The 15,495-nt window shown below is 35.7% G+C and overlaps 1 long non-coding RNA gene across 1 annotated transcript; it reads right to left on the bottom strand.

The window, feature by feature from the left end:
* Positions 1-1,677: 1,677 nt before the first annotated feature.
* On the bottom strand, positions 1,678-9,556 carry LOC145045961 (uncharacterized). Its single transcript, XR_013681927.1, has 3 exons — positions 9,412-9,556; positions 9,145-9,309; positions 1,678-1,771 (listed from the first exon to the last, which is right to left on the bottom strand). It is a non-coding gene; the product is annotated as an uncharacterized LOC145045961 (long non-coding RNA).
* Between the last annotated feature and the right edge of the window lie 5,939 nt (positions 9,557-15,495).

The raw sequence follows: 15,495 nt of genomic DNA, 5'->3' as shown, positions 1-15,495 counted from the left end.
GTTGTTATTTTAAGTTGTTTTTTTATGATTATCATTGCTGTTTCTTGATTTTTCACCGTAAATAACATTGTTGTAGTTTCAGTATAGAGCCAATATAACTGAAAAAAATAAATTGAAGATTGTTTAAAGTAAAATACATTAGAGCCTTTGTAGGAAAAATGATATTGTGATATTATTACTAAAATAGAGGATTATGTTTATATTGGCTTCTAAAAAATAGTTTTAATGGTCAAATTAATCTGTTATTTCTAAGATTGTTATATTGATAAGATGTTTAGTTTATATTGAGGTATAAATAAATGAAGTTGGTGTAATAGTAAGTAGGTCATTAGAAAATGTAAAGTAACTAATTTTCTAATTAATGTCAATTGGTATTTGTTACCAATCTATATGGCTATTTTGGCGTCCCTTTGACCATCCTGTCCCTGGAAGTTATTTTAGAAAAATGACTCAAATAATTTTATATGTTTCAAAAAGCATCATGCATTACAATGTTAAACAAACCAAAACCGAAAAATCTTTTTTTTTATTATTAAATTAATACATAAATTTTGATTATTTAGCAGATAAAAAGATAATGTATATCCAAATAGATTACGCATTTTCAAAACAATATTTTAAATATACAAGCACATATATATGAACTGTATCTTATCCATTCATAACAAACTTTGAACAGATTTATGAGAATATATATGTATACTATTTATATATTTATATATGTATATAGATACGTCATTTGCAAACGGAATTTGTAATTCATATTAACAGAGAAAACTTTCACCAGTTCCACAATCTGCTCATACGTATGTTTTCCATATTTTTTAACTATATTGTTTTACTTCCTCACATATACATCATATTCAATAACTATGTTTTTCTTTATACATGCATAGACGATATTTGTTCTTCATAACAACCATCTATTCTATCGACATCATCAAAATAAAACAGGTATGTTTATTTTCCTTAAGATTACCTCTTATTTAAGTAATATGTATTGGAATACTATGTTTTATTACTTTATTGATTATATCAATGAAGAACTGCATAGTTGGTTGTAAATGTTGTTAAGTTTAAATAGTATTTAATCAGAGATTAAAAAGTATTATTACTCTTATACTATTAATTAATTAATTACATCTGATTGACTAAGAAATTTAAGATTGAGTTTTTGAAACCAAGAAATTGACACTTACTTGGAAACATATGTTTGTTGCAGACAGTTTCTTGAGCTCATTAACCAATAGAACCCTTACAAAGCTAATAATTCTCCCTGAAAAATTATATATAATATAAATATCAAACAAATTGTATGTAATATATGTCTATGTATGATTGGTAACATGATCCTCAACATATTTTATCTATTAGGAGAATCCATATTCCAATTGCAATATTGATTCATAAAAACAAAATAACCATAAAATCCATAAATCTAAAGAACAATATTTTTTTCATTTAAACAACTTCTTAAATTTAGTTACCTCTCCGTGTAGCTTTTTTCATCTAAGAAATGAAATATCGGACAATCAATATCTGTCGGCAACCCGTGCAGTCTTGATACATCATACGAACACCAAAAATTGTTAAAAAAAATGTCAATATGTCAACATATATACCAAAATCATGTTCAATAAAAATAATTACACATATGTAACTTATCTTAGAACCGTTTAACGAGCCATCAACAGTAAATAAGACCTATGTGTGAGGAAGAACCGATTTTGAGTTAAAAAAATATTTTCTGATGGTTTCTCTTAAGATTTTCCTGAAAAAAAATATTCAAAAATTGATTAGTTTATGAATGTGATTTAGACCTTTATTTTTGATTCTATATCATCAAAACAAGGATAATGTAATACACATTATTTGATGTTAACTGAGATGACACAAACATAGCCCAGGGGCGGAACTATAAATATTTATTAGGTGTAGCACGAAAAAAATTCCCGAACAAAAACATGTAAAGGGCCTGTGGTTTTCATTGTGCCTTTGGAGTCAGGAAGTCTACTCCCCGGCGGTCCTAAGGTTTTCAATGATCTGGAAAAAATGACATAATAATGCCCTTTTATCATACAAATTTACAGGGTATACCTGATTTTATAAAGGAACAATATAACCAACTTTTTTATTTAAGAATTTATAATTCCCACAAACTCAAATTTAGAAACTTCACTTAAAACACAAACTTCTTGAAGCAAACATATTTAAACAAGATATGCTATTAAACAAAAACTAAATATCAAAACAAAAAACCTGCAATAAATTTTGTTTTAAATCAAAAGACACGCAAGGAAACCGACAAATAATATTGTGAATTATATGTCGATTAGTTGCGAATAATAAATTCAATTATTATTATTATATTACCGAGTTTCGTCCAAAACCAGATCTATCCTTCTTGATTAGATCCGATTATAAGAAAGGTAGAAGAAGACTGTCCTGTTATTGGACGAATGAAACACAAGACAGAAAAATAAAACCGACCTGTTGATAGCTGACTTGATCTTGAAGCAACTGCACGGATCAGATTCCTGTCCTTAAAGGTTTTTACTTCGCTTGTATTGGCTGTAAGCAACAGAGTAAAACCCCAGGATTTAATGCAGCTAGATCGATATTCCAACAGCACTGGAAATCGACAAACACAAAGCGACTATTCGGAAACTAGAAGAAAAACCGCAGAGAGAGGGAGAGAGCTTTGAGAATTCGTGTGTGTTCTGAATGGCTCCTAGAGAGCTATATTTATAGGTATCGAAACCCTAGAAGGCATAAACCGGGCCCCCATAGGCCGGCCCCAGAAACCCTAGGGCGACAGTTTGCTCTCCAAGCAAGCCGTTTCCTTATCCTTCTAGAATGCCCCGATGACTTATCCATTACGAAGTCAACGCCGGTCAATCATTTGACCGGGTCGGTCAAATCGGCTTGACCCGAACTCACCAAAAACAAAAGCTCCTCAGCTCCCAGCGACCGATGCGTCGTGCGAAGTGCAAAGTGCGCCTAAATCGCGCCATTTCGCGCGCGTGGGCTTGGCCCATTCCTTTGATCCACTAAAGCCTTTGAAGGCTTACCAAGGGAATAGGCTTATAAACCCCCAAAAGTTTCTTCTCCCCACCAATGTGGGATACAAATGAAATTGCCAACTTGCAAATCCTTTATATATATAAAGTTCCAACAATCCCCCACCAAGTTGGTAAGTTTCCTTTCACTCAGACAGATGATGTCACTCGGGTGTCACGAAGATTAAACCCTAGTTTAATGAGAACAAACAAGAAGAGACTGATTCAATGGTATCCTTATAGGTTTAAACCATGAACCTTAATGACCTCTCCAGTTTACCCCCACACACCACAAGTCATATTTGTGTTCTCCCTGAGCGCTATTATGGCCATGCGCTATAAATCCTTTTCATGACCCTTTAGAAGATAAACCACTAATCTTCACTTGAGGCGGCACCACCTCTAGATCATATAGGCATAGTTTTACAACATCTTCGTTGCTTAGATGTCTCCAAAACCACGTTAAGAGTCGTAACTCAACCTCATTCTCGGCAACGACGCACTATCCTACCTCACATGGATCTATCATGAATGATAGTACCTTCTATCGTTAGTGATTTCGTTGTTACCCTTTAAACTTGAAAATTAGGAGCACTAATGTCAAGTTGGGTTTCCATCACTAAACGATTCTATTGTGGTTTTAGACCCATGACTCTCGTGGTAGACGTAACCAAATCTATCGTCATAGGTTTGGTGAACGGATCTGCCAAGTTCCTACTTGTCTTGACATAGACAACCTTGATGGTACCACTTTCAATTAGTTGTCTCACAAAATTGTGACGCAGACCTACATGTCTTGACTTCCCATTATATACCGCATTATATACTTTAGACAGTGTGGCCTCACTGTCACAGTACATGGGTATTGAAGGCATCGGAATATCCCACAAACGTATATCCATAAGTAGATCTCGAATCCACTCTGCCTCTTTGTCTGCTGCTGCTAAGGCAATTAGCTCAGCTTCCATCGTTGAATGAGCTATGCATGTCTGTTTCTTGCTCGCCCAAGAAATAGCACCACCAGCTAGAGTATAAATCCAACCACTTGTGGACTTTGAATCACTAGTGTGATCAATCCAGCTGGCATCAGAATAACCTTCAAGTATTCCATTAGATGACGAATATGTCAATTCAAAAGTACTTGTCCTTTTCAGGTATCCTAGTACTCTACCCACTGCTTTCCAGTGCTCCGTCCCTGGATTAACTGTATACTGACTCAACTTGCTTACAGCGAATGCGATGTCAGGTCGCGTGCAGTGAGTAGCATACATCATGCTCCTAACTGCACTAGCATATTCTAGTTGGGCCACAGCTCGTCCAGAATTCACCTTAAGTTTCACACTTGAATCAAAAGGAGTGTTAAATTCCTTAATGTTCAAATGTTGAAACTTTGTCAGAATTTTCTCTATGTAATGAGATTAACTCAGAGAAATCTGACCACCCGTCCTCTTCACCTTGATACCAAGAATAGTATCTACTTCTCCAAGATCTTTCATCTTAAAGTTCGAGGATAGGTATTTTTCGTCTCAAGAATACCTTCTAGGTGAGTGCCAATGATCAACATATCATCAACATAAAGACATATAACTACTATGTAATCAGATGTATGTTTTGAGTAAATACATCTGTCAGCACTATTGTGCTGAAAACCAAAGGCAGTCACAGTGGTGTCAAATCTCTCATGCCACTGTTTAGGAGCTTGTTTCAACCCGTACAAAGACTTAACAAGTCTACATACTTTGTTTTCTTGTCTAGGTATTACGAAACCTTCAGGTTGCTCCAGGTAAATCTCCTCTTTGAGATAACCATTCAGAAAGGCTGTCTTCACATCCATTTGATGAATATACAATCCCTTCAAAGCTGATATTGCTATGAGAGTCCTAATTGAACTAATTCTAGCAACTGGGGCATAGGTATCAAAATAATCGATCCCTTCTCGCTGCCTATAGCCCTTTGCAACCAACCTTGCTTTATAAGCAGATATGGATCCATCAGGATGATATTTCTTCTTGAATATCCATTTGGATCCTATGGGTCTTCTCCCCTTGGGTAGATCAGCTAACTCCCAAGTTCCATTACCCATAATTGAATCCATTTCGTTATTGATTGCTTCCTTCCACAGAGGAGTATCCCGAGACGTCATGGCTTCAGTAAATGTCTTAGGATCATCATCCAAATTAATTGAAAAAATGACCTCTCTCGTCACTTTCGTTTGTGTTCCTTCGACCAGATAAGAATAGAAATCATCTCCAAAGGTTTTCTCAATTCTAGCCCTAGTACTTCTCCTTGGTTCCTCCACACTAGGAGGAGGTGGGAGTATTTCTTGAGAGGTACTTGTAAGTGTTGTATGACTAGAGTTTTCTTCATCCTTAGAAAAATTGTTCTCAAAGAATTCCACATCTCTGGATTCCACAACAACACCAGAATCAATATCTAGTAATCGGTAAGCCTTGCTATTTTGAGCATATCCAATAAATATACTCTTATTAGCTCGTGCTCCCAATTTGGTTCGCTTAGGATCGGGAGTCCGATAATAAGCAACACACCCCCACACTTTCAAATAGTCTAGGTTAGGCTTTCTACCTTTCCACAACTCATAAGGGCTTGTAGGAATCACACGACTAGTGATCCTGTTATGAACATAACAAGCAGTCAATAGTGCTTCCCCCCACAGATTGTTTGGTTGACCTGATTGGTTCAACATACAGTTGACCATCTCACAAAGAGTTCGGTTCTTTCTTTCAGCCAAACCATTCTGTTGAGGGGTGTATGGTGATGTTCTCTCATGTTTGATTCCATTCTCTTCGCAGAATGTGTCAAACTCTTGGTTGAAATATTCTCCGCCTCTGTCCGAGCGAAGAATTTTGATGAGTCTTTCAAGTTGATTTTCGACCTCAGCCTTATATCGTTTAAATGCATCAAAAGCTTCATCTTTTGATCTCAGCAAATAAACATGTAGATATCTACTGAAGTCATCACAGAATGTGATGAAATACCTTTTTCCTCCTCGAGTAAGGATTCCATTTAACTCACATATATCAGAATGAATCAACTCAAGTAAAGATGTGTTTCTCTTAACTGATGGAAATGGTTTCTTTGTGAACTTTGATTTTACACATGTTTCACATTTTTCAAAATCTTTTGAGTCATATTTTAACATACCTTTAGTTTGCATTTTTTCAATGTTTTTAACATTAGTGTGAGCTAAACGTTTATGCCATAAAGAAATTGAACAAACAATATAACCAGAAAAGTTCACTTCATTCACATTAGCAACCAATCCATCAATTACATCATTACCAACACTCGACACCCTAGCAACACTAGAAACACCACACTCAACACTAGGACCACTCACATTACCCTCATCACTAAGACACAAGCGATACATTCCCGAAGTATTGTTCGCCCTCCCAACATGTCTTCTGCCTTTAGTGATCACAATTTTGCCTCTCGCAAGCACCATCTTGAACCCAGCCTTGTCAAACTTGTCCGCAGAAACCAAACCCTTCGAGATGGTAGGAACACGAAGAACATCTCGAAGAGTCACCCATTCACCACGTGTGAACTTCAAACGAACGTCACCCCTTCCTAGAACTTCAACTCTATGGCCATCAGCACAGACGACAACCGTCCCATGAGGCATGGGTTGGTAGGTGCGAAAGCTCTCTCGTTGCCCACAAACATGCACAGTGGCTCCAGTGTCTATGAACCAACCTCGAGCACAGATTGCTCGAGTAAGAGAGGAGATCATGAAAATCTCTCCAAGGTTCACACTAGCCACCATTTCAGTAACTTTCTCGACTGCATGTGCAACCGGTATGGATTTGCGATCTTTGCATTCTCTCGCATAGTGCCCAATCTCTCCGCAGACGTGGCAAGGACCGGCCCTTTTTGGCTTTGAGTTAGGATTTTGATGACCCGGTTTCTTGAAGCTTTGTTTCTTGGGCCCAAAGTTCTTCTTGTTCTGTCCCCCAGATTTGCCTTTGTGGCTAGAATTCCCACCTGACACATGATGCACACTTTGTCCAACTTTACCTCGCTTGTCCCTGATGCGAGTTTCCTCCTCAATGCGGAGGTGTTTCATCAGATCATCCAAGGAGTAGTCCTCAGATTTGTGCATCATTCTCTTAGAGAAATCTTTCCACGAGGGTGGCAGTTTTGCAATTATCGCACCAACCTGAAAGAGTTCTGGAAGAGAGATGGTGAGTGCGTTCAACTTGTTGACCATGACTTGGAGTTCATGCACTTGCTCCATAATTGGTTTGTCATCAACCATTTGAAACTCAAGGTACTTGGACACAAGGTACTTATTAGTACCTTCTTCATGTGCCTTATACTTGAGTTCCAACGCACTCCAAAGCTCTTTAGGATCTTTGACCGGCGAGTAAAGATCATAGAGCCGATCAGATAGGGAATTCTTGATGTGACCCACACACAATTCCTCGGATTCTCTACGCAGAATCCTTTGTTTTTCCAGTTCTGCAATGACCGTTGGGTCCACAGATTCCCCTTCCTTTGGAATGGGATCATCAGGAATTGGTGCCAGTTTTGGGTCCAACAAAAAGGAGAGCTTCAAGACATGAAGCATGAACTTGACCTTTTCGGCCCAACGAGTGTAGTTCTGACCATCGAATTGGTCAAGTTTGGCAAACTCTTGGTTCATGAAGTGGAGGCTAGCAGTAGAGTCCATTAGTCTGTTGATAGATCACAATGAATAAAAAACCTTTAAGATTGTTTTAAATCAAAAGACACGCAAGGAAACCGACAAATAATATTGTGAATTATATGTCGATTAGTTGCGAATAATAAATTCAATTATTATTATTATATTACCGAGTTTCGTCCAAAACCATATCTATCCTTCTCGATTAGATCCGATTATAAGAAAGGTAGAAGAAGACTGTCCTGTTATTGGACGAATGAAACACAAGACAGAAAAATAAAACCGACCTGTTGATAGCTGACTTGATCTTGAAGCAACTGCACGGATCAGATTCCTGTCCTTAAAGGTTTTTACTTCGCTTGTATTGGCTGTAAGCAACAGAGTAAAACCCCAGGATTTAATGCAGCTAGATCGATATTCCAACAGCACTGGAAATCGACAAACACAAAGCGACTACTCGGAAACTAGAAGAAAAACCGCAGAGAGAGGGAGAGAGCTTTGAGAATTCGTGTGTGTTCTGAATGGCTCCTAGAGAGCTATATTTATAGGTATCGAAACCCTAGAAGGCATAAACCGGGCCCCCATAGGCCGGCCCCAGAAACCCTAGGGCGACAGCTTGCTCTCCAAGCAAGCCGTTTCCTTATCCTTCTAGAATGCCCCGATGACTTATCCATTACGAAGTCAACGCCGGTCAATCATTTGACCGGGTCGGTCAAATCGGCTTGACCCGAACTCACCAAAAACAAAAGCTCCTCAGCTCCCAGCGACCGATGCGTCGTGCGAAGTGCGCTTAAATCGCGCCATTTCGCGCACTCGCGGCGTCGGCTAGTGCTAGGCTAGGCTAGGCGCGCGCGTGGGCTTGGCCCATTCCTTTGATCCACTAAAGCCTTTGAAGGCTTACCAAGGGAATAGGCTTATAAACCCCAAAAAGTTTCTTCTCCCCACCAATGTGGGATACAAAGGAAATTGCCAACTTGCAAATCCTTTATATATATAAAGTTCCAACAAATTTTGGAGTCAGGAAATCTACTCCATTCCCCGATTAATTTTTAATCCTATAACATATAACAATATTCAATAAAACCTTGTAAAATAAGTCATACCTTTTTAACAAATTCTAAATTACAAAGGACAACAGAACCATAGAGCATAAAACCTTTATGATCCAAAGTAGGATAGATATGGAAAGGCAAAAAAAGGCAATAAATTTCCATAAGGATTGAGTCAATATTCAACAGATTAACAAAAAGAAAGAAATGACTCAAAGGAGGAGAAGGTATCTATGAAGCTTCTCAACAAGCCAATCAAAATAATAAACCATCTCATTTTGGGGTAACCTAAAATTAGACAACAATATTAATTAAAAGGAAACACACCTACAATCAATTAATAGTCAACGGATTAACCAATTTGTTTTACCTTTTTATGTTAATCACCGGTAATGGAACTGAAGATGGAGAAACAACGAGAGTGAAGGCACTGAGGATTGAGTAATCAGTGGATAATTTATTTCATATCTTCATCTCTGTCCCAACTTTCTTCAATTGTTAATGCTTCGTACAGTAAATCCTTAAACTGTACAATCTGTGAATGGATATTCAAAACCCACATTGAAATCCAAATAGATAAATTAAGTGACGTTAAGGTATATAATAAAAAGTTCAAAATTAGGGATTTGATACATACGTTCTATTAAGAATTTATTGCATCGGAGGCGTGAATGTTAGTATTTCTAGGGTTCATCGATCTATGAAATTAAACCAACTGAACCCTAACCACTTTCAAATACGGATGCAATTATGAATAAACAAGAACTTCCTGCTGAACTCTCCTTCAAATTTATGAAAATCATACAATAAATCTTTGGGTTAGGGGTTTTCTGTTAGGTATATGGTAGAGATATAGATATTGAGGATGAAAATTTAACTAAAAGAAAGTTTCAAAACCTGTAAATTAAGAAGCAGACGCGTTTCAGCAACAAGAGAAGTAGCAACCAATAAAAACTGACACATCCTCAACATAACCCTGTTGGGTTTCTCCAATTGTCGTGTAGATCTAGATGACGGATAGGGTTGTATATCAGAAGGATTCGGTGGTTGTTGTGGTCGCTAATGGTTTCTATTGATGAAGGTTGTACGCGTGGATGTTGCGTTTGGATGTTAAACGGATCATCTAAGGACGACATATCTCTTCTTCAGTTTGTAGGAGGTTATCAATTATGAGAAAGAGTATATGCGTTTGTAAGAGAAAGAGTGGTAGATGAGTGTTGGCTTCTTTAGGGTTAGACAAAGAAAGGAGTGTGTCGGCATCTTTAGGGTTACACAAAGGAAGGAGAGTGTCGTTAGAAAAAGGAAGTCATAACTTTATTTTCCTAAAAATAAAAATCTATTTACCATATTAAATGTATGAATGTATTTATTCTGAAGAATGATTAAAATATATAATGAATTGATTTTATTTGGTTTTTAAATACCGATCCAACTTTTCCATAACTCATTTGTATTTTAAAGAAGCGTTTTTTTACTATTTATTTTATTGTCTTCCATATGATAAATATATATATATATATATATATATATATATATATATATATATATATATATATATGATAAAACATGTAAACATTTAAATTTTTATTATTTTCAATAAGTTGATGATTTATTTTGTTAAACAAAATATAAGAAATTGTTATGTGAAATATAACTTTAATTGAAAAATATTTCATCGATGGATGATCATTTTACCGTTCAAAACTTTTCGACATTGCGAAGCGTTTACATACGGTGGAACATATTAGCTATTCGGGTTTTATATGTGTGGGACGAGGTTGAAAATAACCGAGTCCTGATTTGGTTGCTGATTTGGTTGATTGATCGTAATGTAAGTATGAATACAATAAAATAAATATGACATTTTTTTTTTGGCTAATGTTCATTTTATTATTTACATAATTGTTAATATATTACATATCCAGAGAGACAAAATGATTGCCATCGTCCCACAATGTTTGAGGCAAACCGTTTTGAACATGAATTTGGTTGGACATGTATTGTCCTTAAATCATTTCCAAGTTGAGCAGTTTTACGAAGATCACCCTAAGTATCAAAGTTACAGATTTTTTTTGGTGATTGGGCAATACTAATAAAAATTAACACAATATTTACTCGATTGAGAAATGATGTCGCCGATTCATTTCCACATTATCCATTATGTTCTTCTATCACAAGCCTCGCAAGAGATTTTAGTCGTCGAAGAATGATGATCGGTACATTTATATATTTAATTATATATATTTTGTTTTTATCAATTGAATACAATAAATTAAAATTATAGTAATTTTAATATGCTTTAGATGTTATTGGAAAAATCGTTTGGGGAAGACGAATCACGCCATTCTATGCATTTGAATTATTTCTCAAAAATGAGATGTAAGTATGTTTAAATATATTAACCAATTTTCATTGTTATTATGTGTTTTAACAAAATTTTGTTTAAATGAATAGGGGACATATTATCAAGTTGATGTTCAATCACGTACCGATGAGCTTTATGATACCACTGTATCTTGGAATATTCAATCAATCCATAATTTATGTCTCTAGGGTCGAGTTGGTCCACTTAAATTTGTGTAAGTTAACCGTGGGCAACATTATATACAGTTTCATTCTTTACATGTTATTTATTTTAATATACCTTACTAACTATATATTACATGTTCATGCAGACAATATTTTGGTTTCTACGATATTAACTGATGTCACGTTGGATCCAAGGACACCGGAAGTTAAGCGAATTAGGATTAGAGATAGAGAGAATAATTAATTTTTCTATAGTTATTTGTTAGCGGATTATGTAATAGTTATTTGTTTGTGGATTATGTGGTAGTTATGTGTTTGCTGATTTTTAGAAGGTTGTTTGCTTGCGTACTTTTTATATTTTATTTTTTGCTGAATTTGTGACATGGATTTTTAGTATTTTATAATGATTTAAAACTTTTAAGTTTATAAATTTTAGTTTCTTTGTCTGACTATTTTGTTTATGTTATTTAGTTTTCTTCTTTCTGTTTATTAGATATTTATACACTTGTATAATAATTATACAAGTAAAACAAATAATCTACCAAATAAAATTTACAATATCATTTAAATATAAATCAATCAATATGCGTTCTTTCAATTATTGAAAAAAAACTATTAAAACATGAAATAAATATTTACCGAAAAAAACTAATGAAACTTGAAATAAATATATATTAACAAAAAACACAAATTGTTAAAACATTACTTCAAGTATTAAAAAAAGCAGTATAATTTAATGTAAGTATCAATCTCACATATAAATAATTAGTTCAACTCAATCAGTATTCAATTAATACAGTTATAAGTATTGTACATAAAAATTATTTTTTATTACAATGTGTTATAAAAAAATAAAATTATATATTATTAATTTCATGTTTTTACAGTTGGCATGGTGATTGTAGATAAGGAAAATAGGCCTAATGAGGCTATCCAACTTGATGTAAATACACAAAAGGGTATGTTTCTTGTGCGCAACATGATTAATACGTTATCTTTATGCATAATTCATCCAAAAATTTTTTTTGCAGAAAAAAGAAAATTATATAATAAGACATATTATGAACGACTAAAGGAGAAGAAAAAAATGAGACAAACAGCTAATGGAGAAGTAAGTAGTCAAAACATGACACCTATGACAAATATGTCTACAACACAGAGGACCCTGGCTGATATTACTAATGTAACTCCTACAAGTGTATTGGATTTTGCTCAAAGGAAATCGATTAAGAACAAAAATGCATATCAACGACGCAAGGAACGAAACTCACCGACAACACCTATTGAAATTAGTCATCAGGATCCATATAGCTTTGTTTATAATGGTATCCCTAAAGAACATCGCGTTTTGAAGGTACAACAACCATGTGTTCATTGTGGAGCAAAACGATTTCAGTTTGAATTCCCTACCTTTTGTTGCATGGATGGTAAGACAAGGTTATCACATTCATCTATTCCTAAAGAATTACTCAACCTCTTCACATCCAGAAACGAATTAGGTAGGACATTTAGACAAATGATACGTTGCTACAACAACAACTTTTCTTTCGCATCAATTGGCGTTAATTATGACAAAACATTGACAAATATGACATCTGGAGTATACACCTTTTGTGTGAATGGAGGAATATATCATAGAATCGATCAGTTGATTCCAAGAGATGGAATATCTCGGTACTTACAGTTGTATTTTTACGACGCTGATTATGAGATGTCACATAGATTACATAGGAAGAATATTGATAAAGAAATTGTTGGAAAGTTGATTCGTGTTCTTGCTACAAACCCATACGTGAAGACATTTCGAAGACTTGCTGATCTAGGGTCGCTTGACAATTACAGAGTCACTTTAAATGCATCGGTAAACTTGATCAAAGGGTATACAACCGACCAACCACATCTGAGGTACCATAATACTTATTTTCTACTAATTATAAAATGAATATACCACGTATGAAATACAACAGTGCATATTACACACCATATTTAATCATGTCGTTTGTATCGTAAAAACCTCAGGTCGCTGGTATTTGGGTTGAAGGTAACGACAACATAGCCGCATATAAACGAAGTATTATCGTTTATGGAAAATCCGAGAAACCGCAATCAATTCAATCTTATTGGGGATGTTATGATCTGTGACATCCCCAAAATCTCGGCCAGAAAAGACCGATTTTCACTTATGCTTTTAAAATAAATTCAGAGTAAATCCTTTTGATTTGAAAGAGTTGCGGAATTTGCTCCCAAAAACAAAACATGATAAAACAATGTTTACCAAAGCATTTCATAAAAGAAATGTATTTTTCATTATATAATCAAAACTCGGGGTGTCATGTTCCGATATAGACCAATAAGCATAAACGATAACATTACAAGTCATTCAAAAAATATATACATATACAGACTTGTAAACAAAACAACTTGATGGTTCATCCATCTTACGCCCTTGCGCCACTTCCTGTAATACAAATAAAACTGAGTGGGTCAGGCTTGGGAGTCTGGTGAGCATATAGGGTTTTCAACCCACAATTAATAATTAAATTAATTATTATCAACCAACAATAACCCAGTTACCCATTCCTGTTATCCTCACTTTACGTCCCTAAAATAACTAACACAAGGGACCTAATCTAAGAATATTTTCATCGGGGTGACAACACATGCTGCGGGGGTTCCTCAGCAATATAAGTCAAATAAGGCAACCATGAGGGGGATGGAATACAGGGAATGAACACCCAAGTTCATTAACACCTACAGGTTATGAGCCTGCTAGCGTTCCACTGGACTGTCTAGAAAAGTCCGTGGTCGTCATCTAAATTCCGCTAGATGACTGGATCAAAACAACAACGAGGCCTCTCATCTGTTTATTACACACCAACTATCTACCCATGTTCTACCCAACATATTAGTAGATAAAAACATACATTTTTATACATATTTTCAAAACCTGCATAGCATGCTTGATCAATACATTTTCCATATAACAGATGAGGCACACACACATAACACGTATTTCATATAGAAATAATCAGATCTGTAAGATAGAAGAAAGTGAATATACATTCACACACATAACAACAAAATATACACATAACACGTATCTCGTATAAAATACTTCATAATTATACGTTAGGAGAAAGTAACAACGCACTCACACGTATAAACAACAATATACTTAATACACTCAAACCATACTTGTATTATTATTGCGTTTATGAAAGGTAGTATACACTCACTTGATCAAAAGATGATCAGACAGCACTACGGCTTGCAAAAGTAGTAATCCGCAGCAGATCTGGAAGATCTCTACAAAAATCGAACTTCTCGCGGGCAGAGCTTCGGCTCGGAAACCACACTTCTCGGGATCTTCGGGATCTCGGGACTTGCTTCGGGACTCGGGAATATTACCGGGGCTTCGGGGTACTTCTGGCACGCAAATCAATGCAAAACAGGATAGAGAAGAGAGAAAATAGCAACCCTAAACGGTTGGCCCTTCAAATCTATTTATAGGGCAATTTTGGCCCTTGCCACGTCGTGGCAACCTTTTTCCACGTCGTGGGCTTGGTCGTCACTGCATGCGTCATCCCAAGTTGCATCTGGAGGCCTCCCGGAGGTGTCAGGACACTTGCCACGTCGTGGTCTCTGACAGTTTTGGGGTTTCGCGCCCCGAACTTCATAAATTCATAACTTTCGCACACGAACTCCGTTTTTGACGTTCTTTATATCGCCGCGAAGGTGAGATTATGATCTACAACTCTCGTTTAGACTCCATTGGATAATTTTGACTTTATTTTTAATATATTATAAGTATATTACTTATATATTATTTTTAGTAGGCCGGGACAGGAAAACTCCGTTCAAAATTCATAACTCCTTCATCTGAACTCCGATTCCGTCCGTCTTTCCGTCGTTGCACTACTATCGATGAGATCTTCAATTCTCATTTAGATCACTAAGGATAGATATCTATCTACCTTAAATTCACTATCTACATCGCGCTGGGTCGCGCTGGGTCGTGCCGGTTCTGTCGCGAAACTTCGACAGGTCATAACTTCTTCGTTATAACTCGGATTTCGGCATTCTTTATATATTCGGAAACCTCGTTTCAACAACTACAACATTATGCATAAATATAGGCTTTATCTATCATTACATTTTGACGCTTATTTTTTATTCTTAATTAAATTAAGAC

Source organism: Lactuca saligna, chromosome 5 (assembly GCF_052625555.1).
Source record: "Lactuca saligna cultivar CGN05327 chromosome 5, ASM5262555v1, whole genome shotgun sequence".
Lineage (NCBI taxonomy): Eukaryota > Viridiplantae > Streptophyta > Magnoliopsida > Asterales > Asteraceae > Lactuca > Lactuca saligna.
This window is presented reverse-complemented; position numbering and strand designations above follow the sequence as displayed.